Source organism: Aptenodytes forsteri, unplaced genomic scaffold (assembly GCF_000699145.1).
Source record: "Aptenodytes forsteri isolate BGI_AS27 unplaced genomic scaffold, ASM69914v1 Scaffold83, whole genome shotgun sequence".
NCBI classification, from domain to species: domain Eukaryota; kingdom Metazoa; phylum Chordata; class Aves; order Sphenisciformes; family Spheniscidae; genus Aptenodytes; species Aptenodytes forsteri.
The window spans coordinates 3781144-3792931 of record NW_008795371.1 but is presented as its reverse complement, the minus strand read 5'-3'; positions in this window follow the sequence as shown (position 1 = coordinate 3792931).

Below are 11788 nucleotides of genomic sequence, written 5' to 3'. Positions count from 1 at the left end.
TCCTTCTTCCCCCAGCTTTATATGCTGAGCATGACACCATATGGTGTGGAATCTCCCTTTGGTCAGTTGGGGTCAGCTGTCCCGGCTGTGTCCCTCCCCAGCTTCTGGTGCACCCCCAGCCTGCTCACTGGTGGGGTGGGGTGAGACGCAGAGAAGGCCTTGACTCTGTGTAAGCACCTCACAGCAGTAACAAAAACATGCCTGTGTTATCAACACTGTTTCCAGCACAAATCCAAAACACCCCCATACTAGCTACTGTGAAGAAAATTAACTCTACCCCAGCCCAAACCAGCACACTATGAGGATTTAAGTATTAACTCTACCCCAGCCCAAACCAGCACACTATGATAGGATTTAAGTAATAATTCTGCTGCACTCCTGTGGCCAAGCACCTCAGACAGGAGAAAGGGTTTGGAGTGAGCTCCTGTGGTACAGCGCATGCATGCTACAATCTCTGTACCTCCCAAGTTGCAAAATGGTGTTGAGAGGATGTGGGAGAAACAGAAAGGGATCAGTTTTCCTCCTAAAAGGAGGAAAACCAACAACATTTAAGGAATAGAGTATAAAATGCATTCCTTATTCCAATGCATACATTGTGCAGAATGTGTCAGCTGTGATAATGGTGTCATGGCATGTATATCCCTTTCTCTTTTCCACCTGATTCTATACCATACTTGCATCCCAATATTTGCATTTTGGCACTTTTAATTGCTGCTGTACTGGTAGCCAATTAATTTGCCAATCTGCTTTCTGCGGATGGCAGTGTAGATTCACATTCTGAATCTAGTGCTGCAAATTTTACTTCATTGTGAAGCTAGATAGTTACAGGTTTTTAAGTCCGCTCTGTTAAGCTTGTTCTTTCTGCATACACTTACTCTGTACAAACCTGAACACTGTGGGAAAGGAAATGTTTGTCTAAATAATGTAAATACAATATAAACATAACAAATTTGAGCTCAGAACTATATCTGGATTTCACACATGTTGATTTCTCACCAACCTGTAAAAATCTGCTCAGAAATCTCTCTTCACGTACTTACTGCTCAGTGATATTTCCCCCTCTCCCGTTTAAGCTGTTTCTGTTAGACTTCGTGTGAGCTCCCAGCTCCATAGCTGGCAGCGAACAATCTCCCTCTCAACAGGGAGCTGTGTGAGCCTGGGTAAGAACTGGCCCCTGCACGTTTTTTGTGGTTGCCTTTGCATATCTGGGAGGTGAGGCAATACCAAGCAGTTTTCTTTTTCCAATTAATTTGCCATTTAATTTCAGCTGTGTTCCAGGCCCCGTGATCCAGACCTTGTCTATTCTTTTCCTGGTTGGAAAGGCTGTATTCCTGCTCCCTCTTCCTGATCTTCTGACTGTAGTCTTAAATTGTGTGTTGGAATAACATATCTCTTGGCATCTTCAGCTCAACCTCTGACCAGGATCTTGGCTAGTCCTTCAGAGTGGTTTCTTTTGGCTTCTTTGGCTCTTGACCTCATCACTGTGAGCCATTGTCTGGTGCATGCCGCATAGCTGTCGTCGTGAAACTCAATGCAAGCACAAGAACTAAGTTTTAAACACCATACCTATCTTGAAGAAACTGAAGGACGCAAAGAAGAAAATTTGTTCAGGATTGTATCAAAACCTTACGTGCTTCCAGATCTTTCTATTGAAGAGCTGCTCTGTAAGAGTAGCCATAAGGTATTCAAATTTAGCATCCTTGTAGAAATAAAAGAAGTCAAAATACGCAATAGTAATGTTTACCTTTGGAAGGGGGATCTATGCAAAACAAGGAGGTTTGTCGAAAGTGTTTAAGGGGTTATAATGCGGAGATTGCTTCAAGACAGAGTATTAGAAACTCAGCCCAGGGGCAAGTCACTTATCAAAACACTCTAGAAGATCTCAGAAATAACAGTGTACTTTAACAGAGCTGGAGAGGCTATTTAACGTTAAAAGCCATCTTCCTAGGAAACAAGTTGTGTTCGAACAAAGAAAATAGAAAAGGCAATCTGTCAAGTTAAATGTAGAACTACTGTGTGGCAACCAGAATGATCTCAAGAGAGAAACTTCCTGAAGGCATACAAAAATGTTCATATTCATTAGAATTAATATCTCATCACCTGCCACCTTACCAGCTTCAGCAAAAGTGTAAAAAGAAGTGATCAAAGAGAAATAAGGCTGTAGCAGAAAAGATGCTGCATTTCTATTCACTGCAGAAGATTCTCCTCAGAGCAGAGTCTTTTCTTGGGGTGGGTGTATGTGTTCTTGGGGTGGGAAATGTCAGTGGACTTAAAGCTTTGAAGTGACTGATGAGATATTCAGGACCAGAACAGAAGATTTTAAAGGAACTCGGACATGACATTACTTAGCTACTAGCAATGGTTCCAGCTAGGTGGCCAGGACGCTGGTTTAACTGATCTCCTCCAGGAGTGACCTGAAGAACTACAAAAGAGAAGCCTGATCAGGCGGGTTGATCCAAGCTACAGGTTCTAGAAAGAGTCGATCACCAGATGCACATGGTGTATTTGGAGAGAGCCAGCACAGCTTTTTCAGAGGAAGGTCAGTTCTCCAGATCTTATTAGAAATTTCTGAAGGAGTCAAAAAGCAAATGCTTGTGGTTGATTTGATCATCACAATGCACTTGAATTTTTAAGAAAGTTTTCTTGAGGTCCCTTGCCAAAGGTTCTTGAACTATGAAGCTATAAAGTAAGAGGAAAGATTTGCTCATGGATTAGCAATTAGATAAAAGTTAGGAAGAATGGAGTAAGTAGCTTGTTTACTAGTGACAGTTTGTGACCTGTCTTTTTCCACATATTCATAAGTGATCTGAGGAAAAAAATTAATAGCAAGGGGATGTAATTTGTGGGAGTTTTATGTCATTTCTCATGATAATCAAAAGTGAAGCTAACTAGAACGGCTTACTGAATTTCGTGACACTGGGTAACTGAGTAAATAGAACAGCAGAGGAATTCAATTTTGATAAATGTCAAGTAATGCGTACAGGAGAAAAATGATCGCAACGCCACATACGCAATGGGCTCTTGGCTCTCTCTGATAACCCTTTATCCTCATGGTGTCAAAAAAGGGGGCAGGGAAAGTGAAGTAAATGCTGGGAATTGGCAAGATATAGATTAAGAATAAAATGGAAGATACTGTCAGTGTATGAATTTTCACTGTTCTTCTGCATCATGAACACAGTGGTTCCGATCACAAGGTTAAAAAAAGGTTACGAAATGAGGGGTGATCAAAGGTGTGGGGGTGATCAAAGGTGTTGAATGGCTTTTGTTTGAGGAGGTAGCAAGGGAGTTTGGAAAGGAGGACAGGGAGAAGGACTGCGATAATGATATTTAAAATGATGAATGGTACAGAGAAGATGAATAGGAAAGATTATTTAGTGTTTCTTCTGCCAGTACAACTAACGGGCACTGGGTGAAATAACTAGGCATCAGGATTAAAGAGAAGGACATAATTTTTCCACACACTGCACAATTTAATTGTGCATCACCACCGCTGTGTTGTGGAGGTCAAAAATACAAGTGAATTTTAAAAGGTGTTACGTAAATCAGTAGAGGAGCAGTTCCTCAAGGAACTGAGATTCAAACTGTGTTCCTAACCTAAACCACTTAGAGGTTACATGAGGCAAAGGGTCGCTGTGTGCTTCTGCTCCTGAGCATTTGCTCCTCGCTACTTAGGGAACGGATGGACCTTCCATGTGACATTGTGTGGCCTTTCCTACAGGAACGTATTTCTGGGGACTGAGAGCCAAACCGTAAAGCTAAGCAAAACCACCCCTGGGATGTGGTCCTCTTGGGGATAAATGAGGTGTTCTAGGAAGTGTAGAGTCTGGAAGAAACAGTGAACCATAAAGAACATTGGCAATGACTGGCAGATCGTGTAACGAGGTGCTGAAACACACTGTCCTCGATGGTGCTCCTGCAGCGGCAAGCGTGGCTCTTGATAAATGCTGCAGCAACCAAAAAGTACCAGTTTGGAACAGCTTTTCCTTGCCAGGCTGTGAAGTCTGGAGGGGAGAGGGGAACAGCAGAGGGAAGATGTGTTCACTTTAAGATTCAGAATGTACCCTGGAGTCTCTCTTCAGACAAGGGTTGCCATTTGCTGAGGTTCTGTAGACCAGTTGTCTGCTGCTGATAATATTAATATATACAAATGTTATTTAACAAAAGAATAGTAATAAAATAGCAAACTCTTACAGCATATTCATTAAGATAATCAAGAAAAAGTCATGCAGCCAGTATTTATGGATTCTTTTTATAAGTCACCGAGAAGAAAAATGAATTGATTTAATTGAATTAATTTTCTGTTAGCACTAGGATGTTATAAAAATGTGGAGAGATTTGATAATATAAAATTATAGTTGTTCTGGAAGGTGTTAACATTTTCCAAGGAAGAACAGTTAGCACTGAGTGGTAACTGCAGAGGAGTATAAGCTGCAGCGTGTGAGCCCTTATAAATGAAGAAATCATTCAAAGTAACCTCATAAGCTAAGAAACTGCTGTTTTGATCTATGTACTGTTACTGCCTAGAACAATGTATTCTTCTTGCGTGCCCTGCATTTCATAATCAAGGCCTGAATGCTAATAACCGGAAAAATGCATCCTCTCTCCTGGTCTATTAATCAGTACTGTGGTGAGCAGAAAACATTTAAAAATATTTTAGATGTAGAAGTCACTCTCAGCTGAGGGCATACTGTGTTAGAAAACGATCGTGCAGTGGAAAAATGCATGTGGGGGTAAAAAGGGTAACTGAGAAATCAAATGCTTCTGGATGCTCTAAGACTAGACAGGTCGAGGGGGAAAACGCATTTCATCGGTTCCTTGTATGGATCTAGGGCACATCTAGCGATGAACAGATACGCAGTGAAGTTCTTAAAAGGCTTACTGACTTTCAAGAATATGCACACTGGCTTACAAGTACCTGAAACTCCCCAGGCTGTTGCCTGGCACAGCCTTCTGCATTGCATGCAAAGAGCTCCTCCGAAGCTGCTCAGGCATGGTATTCTTTCACAGGATTTACAGGCTGTCGCGGTTTAACCCCCGTCGGCGACTGAGCACCACGCAGCCGCTGGCTCACCCTCCCCCCCGCTGGTGGGATGGGGGAGACAATCAGAAGAGCAAAAGTAAGAAAACTTGTGGGTTGAGGTAAGAACAGTTTAATACTTGAAAAATAATAACAATAATAATAATTGTTATTATTATTGTTATTATTATTATTTGTAATGGACCGATGCCCAGCCAGTCCCCAAGCAGCGATCACCGCCCCCCAGCCAACTCCCCCCAGCTTATATACTGAGCATGACATCATATGGTATGGAATATCCCTTTGGCCAGTTTGGGTCAGCTGTCCTGGCTATACTCCCTCCCAGCTTGTGCACCTCCTTAATAGCAGAGTATGCGAAGCTGAAAAGTCCTTGAGTTAGTATAAGCACTGCTTAGCAACAACTAAAACATCAGTGCGTTATCACATTATTCTCATGCTAAATCCAAAACACAGCACTAAACCAGCTACTAGGAAGAAAATTAACTCTATCCCAGCTGAAACCAGGACACAGGCAAATCACAGACATTCTCTTTGGTTGGTTTCGCTAAGTAGGATGGATTTGCTGATGAAATGCATAACATGCATTTGATTTTCTTTTTCCCTTCAGACATTTTACTTTGCAAAGGAATTGCTGATTATTTATTTCCCTTTTTTTTCTTCTACTGTGAAGTTGGAAATTTTAAGAGCCCCACAAGTGGTATTTTTAGAGCTAGTGTTCTGTATTGTTATTGCCACAACATTTTTATCATTTAAACCAACAAAAAGTCTGAGTTGTTATTCTAGTCAAGTAATTTGATCCCTTCAGAATCTGAAGCAAGTTTTTAAATGAAAGATAAGTTTAGATATATTTGTTTATTTTTTCTGTATAATTTAACTCAAAGGTAAGAGAAAAGGCACTCTATAGAAGACAATAGTTGGACATTCAGGAAGAACTGTCAGAAAGATAGGCTTAGATTTGAGTTCAGGCAGAAGAAAACAGGTGCTGATAGAAAAAAAAAAATCAGTAAGTTATCAGCGTCCAAAAAAATTGTATCTGAGAATGACAATGATTGAGGAGTAGGTTGTTAGGGAGCAGCAAAAGGGAGGTTGAGTTGAGAACAACCCTCACCAGCAAGGTGCAGTCCCACAGTGCCTGAGCAGAGCAGGAGCAACAACAGGCTCCTCCAGCAGTCCCAGACAAGGCAAGCTGATGAAGGAGGCCCAGAATACTGTTTCTGAACAGTTAGGTGACAGAGCTAGAGAGAAGATCTGAGGTAAGCATGTGGCATAGACCAGGCAGAGTAGATAACACCCAGGTCTCATCTTAAATGGTTTAAATGGAGCTCCCAAGCCATGGGTGGGGGTCCCGAGTGAGGCTGAGTGGGGCAATTAAGGCCAATTTACAGAATGCAGGTCACTGGTTTGGCCGTGAAGATCACAAGGATTTTGATGAAAGTAATTTCAGTGAAGTACATCAGAGAATGAGATTTGGGATTCTGAGCCTGGGGAAGAGATGATCACCCACCAGCCAACACGAGCAGCAGGGTTTCCAGAAAGTGGGGCAGCAGGTGGAGGCGGAGGATGCTGGGGGTGGTATTAAAGAGCCTCCCCTTAGGGCCACCTTGGTGCATTTGACATTTGTTTCCATCAGCTCTGACTGCTGTATATCAGGTCCAGCCATGGCCAAAGATCTAGAGCTGTATTCATTTGCTTGAATTATTCTGCTGTTAATAAGATGAGCCTTATCTTGTGAGAAAATATTCCTAGGCTGAATTGCCTTCTGGGACTTCATTTTGTGTTTCTTGGCTGGGGTGTTGCTCTGACTCACTCCAGACTTTTTTCTTCTTTTTAAATAGTGGAAATACCACTCTAGAGTTAAAACTTTTGTATATAATTAGATATAGAATAGTGAATACTGCATAAGAGAACATGCTGATTTAATGATCTATTCAACATTACAGAAAATTAGTGATTTTAAAAGTATATAATTAAATATTCTAAGATACTGTTTCCTTCCAACTGCAGCAGAATGAAGCTTTTTTTTTTGCATGTATTACAAGTTTGTATCTTTTGCAAACATTCTGAATACAGAACCTAAATTAGCCCAGACTTTTACCATGTACTTTAAAAACTGATTAACATACTCCATCTGTTGGTAAGCTGAGCAACTGTCAAAATGAGCAGCAAAGCCTACTAACGTTTCCAGGTAGATTTGTAAGACTACAGTTAAAGTAGCAAGCTGTTAATACCAAATAGCACTCTAGCAGGGGATTGGTGTATTGTTTTGTTTTTTTAGCTGATTGTCTCAGCTCGTGGATGAGATAGATGCTTAAACTACAGTTGTCTTGCAAAGCGGCTTCCACCTACTTATCTTAGGGCTGTATCTATTAAGCGTTTTAGTTGCTCGTTTGCAAGAACAGTAGTTAGTAAAAATAGTTAATGTCAATTTCAGCCCATTTTATGAGTACCTGTGAGTGGTCATTTTGGACCATACTTTTGAGACCTTTTTAGGGCGGGGTTGCCCTACCATGCAGTCACAGACTGGATTTCTGTCAGCTTGAGAAAGACATATATCACAGAAATGTGATTCTTTGAAACCCATTTTTTACTGTTTCTGGGTTGAGCAGCTACTGATATTTTGATTACCGTTGTCTGATTGGTTTGTCTTCAGGTTTGAAAGCAATAACTTTTATGGTTTGTTCATGTAAAACTTTGTTAAGTTGGGGCACAGGTAAACTGCATATTTTAATTAAACTCAGCAGCAGTCTATCTCAAAATCAACACTGTAAACATATATGCAAATGAGTGTATCTAGCACTGTGCACTTATACAGCATGCGGCAAAAAGGCAAGACATTTCCTCCTTTTAAAGCAAAACAACAAAGCATACAGATGAAGAAATAGTGACATATAATGATATATCATGGGCATACTTCTGTTTACATCAGTTTGCTTGTACACCTTACCATCTGATGCTGTATTAGAGTAATTGTATACTTTCGTGACAACTCTTTCTTCATTTGAGATTTTATCAAAACTCATTACAACAAGAAGACAGATTAAACAATGTTTTGAGGTTTATTAACAATATGTGTCTTGGAAGAGACTTCATGTCTTTTAAGGGTAAATTGATCACAAATGACTCCCATTCTTCTACCACATTCAGAAAGCTCAGGTGCTACTTCCCTTGTATTGTTCCAGAGAAAGCACAGAGGAGCAGACTGTTACTGTTAGAGAGTGCATAAAAAGAAGAGAAGAAAGCTACAGAAGCTCAGATCTTCACATCTATGCACAGATGTGTACCTGCACATTACAAATGTACATTGTAAGAAAGCAACGCATATTAGCTAGTCAAATTCTGTGCTGCTGCTTTTTCTGCCTTATTTTTAGTTAGTTTGCTGTATTTGAACAACTGTGTAGACACTCCTATCGTGCATCAAAAGCATCTTTTATCCTTGGAGTAATGGCAAGAAGGGGAACTACTGAGTATGAGGTCAGACAGGCAGCCCATCAGTTCAAGCTTCTCTTTTTAGCACATCCTTGGGTAGATTTACTCAGCAAGGTATCATTTTATAGGGATGGAGGGCAACATGCAGTAGGAATTAAAGCTATGCAAACCCAATCAAATACTTACGGGGGAAAAAAAAGAAGAAATGGGAGGGAAAGCTGGAAAGAAAACAGGAGGGTGGGGGAAGAAAGACTAAATGGATTGTGATTCCTGGGTCAAGGTAAAGAATACTGGCAGAGGGGGACCAAGAGGCACAGAACCACTTTCTTGGTTCTGATTTTGATTCATAAGCATCTCAGCTACATCTTTCCCATCTCCGAAATAAAATGTAACCTTAGCTGCAGAAGGCAATTAAGGCATGTTGACTTCTAAGGAAGATGTTTGCTTTTATCTCTTAAGGATAAAGATGGCTCTTGGAACAACTTGAAAAGAAGGCGCAATAGAATCAGTACTTTTTTTTTATAGCTGAAATGGTATTAAGTTTATTTATGGACATCTGAGATTTGGAAATCTTTCTGAGAATAAGTAATTTGGAGTGAGGTATCAGAATCAATCTCTTATAACATGTTGCATTAGGAAAACAAGCCAAGGAACGTCTGGGATTGACTCATCAAATGGCAGCACTTTCTGAAGAAAAACTAGTCTACAGAGTACTCCTGTATCCAGGGAATAGTGGTTGGTTTGAAGCTCCTATCCAGGTCGGGAGCAGGAAGCACATCTGTTCGTGAGAAGCAGCTGGGGAGATTCAGTGCAGAGTTTGGCATTTTGAAAAAAGCTGTTTTCTTTAAACAGCATTTCCACATAAGTAAGTTTGTTTTCTTTTTTAATAGAAGCAGTCACAGCCATGTATGCAGCTCTGAGGGGCCTGTGAAATTCCTTTAATAACAAATGACATTTGCAGCAAGGATAAAACCCACAAATGTTGGCAAGAACTCCTATAGGAGTGAATAATTATTGAAAAGGCAGAGCATTGATTTAGACTCCCTGTTTGCAATATAATACCCAAGAACTGTCTGTGTGGGGATTGAAGAGTGAATGTTGCACTGGAAATGGCTTTATACCTGAGCTTCAGTGAGAAGCTGACTCTTCGGCAGCCGAGGATGGCTGCTCTGTTCAAGTCCTCCCAGAGGAGCTCATGGGAGATGCAAACTGAGCTGGGCAGGCATAGAGCAGGTGCCAAGAGACAAAAATGCCCCTTTTCCCCTAGAGCAGGAGTGGTTGCAGAAAGGGGAAAGCATTGCTGCAGATTTCCCTGAAAAGAGATGAACTTTAAAGGAGCAGAGCTGCAGCCAGGTCCGTGTAGCAGCTGTTGAAGAAAGCGGTCTGGGGTGCACTGCAGTGCCCAGCTGGAGCAGGCGCCAAGGGTGAGATTCAGATGTGCCTATTGGAGTAAATTACAGGCTGCACCTCAAACCAGCACTTGTAAGTGTTCCCTCGTATGCTTGGGAAGCTTTCAGAAGAGAATGCTACTAGGTGCCCAGTGCAGGAGGAGGAGAGCTGGTTGTAAATCCTGCAGACAGCCCAGGGGAGAAAAAAAAATATCCTTAGAGATGGGTGTAGCTGTGGCCCCTGAGTAGGTGCAGAAAGCTTTTGGGGATTCCCTGCTTCTAGAGGGAAAAGGTTATGTGTGCTGTGAAGAAGCAGCTGTGGCTCAGCAAGAGTGAAGACAAGTATTTTAATATAGTAGTGTTGTGATTCTTTTGTCTTACAGTGTGGTTGTGGTTTCGCAAAACATTCATATTCAATTACTCTTTTGTTTTGTTGCTGGGGAACACAAGCAGAGAAGGAAAAGAGTAATTTAAATTTAACTCTGCTAAATATAAATGAGATTTCATGGGACAAAGAAGAGACTTCTCTAGCTTGAGGGGGTATTGCTGTGCCAGATTTCAAAGGCCCTACTACAGCAAATAAAATTCTTGGAGCATCTTAAAAAAAATTGTAAGCATTTTTGTAAAAATTTTTTAGGCAGTGCAAATACAGCCATCACCTTCAGGAGTGTATGTGATTGTTCTGGAAGTCACACACAAGTATATCCATGTGTTGCTAGTTGTTACTGGATTTATTTGTGGGAATTAGAGAGAGTCCAGGATGATCCATGCCCTTAAAGTTTCAAGAAAATTTATCAAAATGTATGCATTACCTCACTTTCTCCAGACGATTATGGTCACAATATATACATTTATATATTCCAAGGGCAGGTACTCTGCATTTTTACTCTCCCCAGGACAATGAAGCCCTTTCTCAACTACGGTTGCTGGAATTGCCTTCTAATAAAGACTCCATCTGCAAAATTATGCTAATTACAGTAGACTTAATTTAACTCTATTTCATATGAGGTTCAAAAAGATAGTAGACAATTCTCCATTATATAAGCATGTCTTATTCAAAAAACCCAACAGTTTGGCTATAATATGTAAAGCTTCACATAACAAAATCTCTCTTTATTGTCTCCGGAACCAGTCCTGTAAGGAGCCCTGCTAAGTCGCTGGGAAACCTGTAGGAGTTGAGCATATTCTGCATTTTACAGACTAAACCACTTGCTTGTCAAGCTCAAGTTGAAATTTGCCTAGCCCCCTCCCCAAACTCCTGTTTTACAGAGGGGCTCTGTACTCTACCAAAGGCAGTTTGGCCGTAAGTTTTAAAAAGATTTTTTTACTCCAGCTGATGAGAGCTGGTCTAACAAGGAACAGTTACATCTTAGAAAGATGATATGACGTCTTGGTCTGCAGCGCTTGTTCGGTCGTGCCACGGCCTGGCATCTCAGCACTAGATGGTGCCAGGCACCACTGTGCGATGCGTGATGAATAGAAGATCCAATTGCACAAGCACTGAAGCAAGACTTTCCATCTGTATTGAAGAGCTATAAAACTCTGCTGCAAACAATGTTCATCAATTATGGCATAAGTACTAGGTTAAGATAAAATCAGCAATTAAGGCCAAATGCTTATTAAGGATTAAGAGATTCAATGAGAGCTCACTGGGCTGTAAGGAGTAGTACTGGAGCCTGGCTAATTCTTTTGCTTTTCCCAACTTGCACACAAATGGCTGCTGCTATTTACCACTCATGCTCTGGAAGACAATTTGAAATGGCAATTCCAGGGGAAGAGCTCTAAAACACAGAGTAGTTTGTTGCAAGCAGGTGATTACGATTTGTGTATCTGAGTGCAGGAATACCACTGTCTCAATAGACCAATTCCGTGTGCTGTTTGTGCACCTCATTTAGTTTACAGTTACGATTCCTAGTTTAGGTGGTTTTGGTTTTTT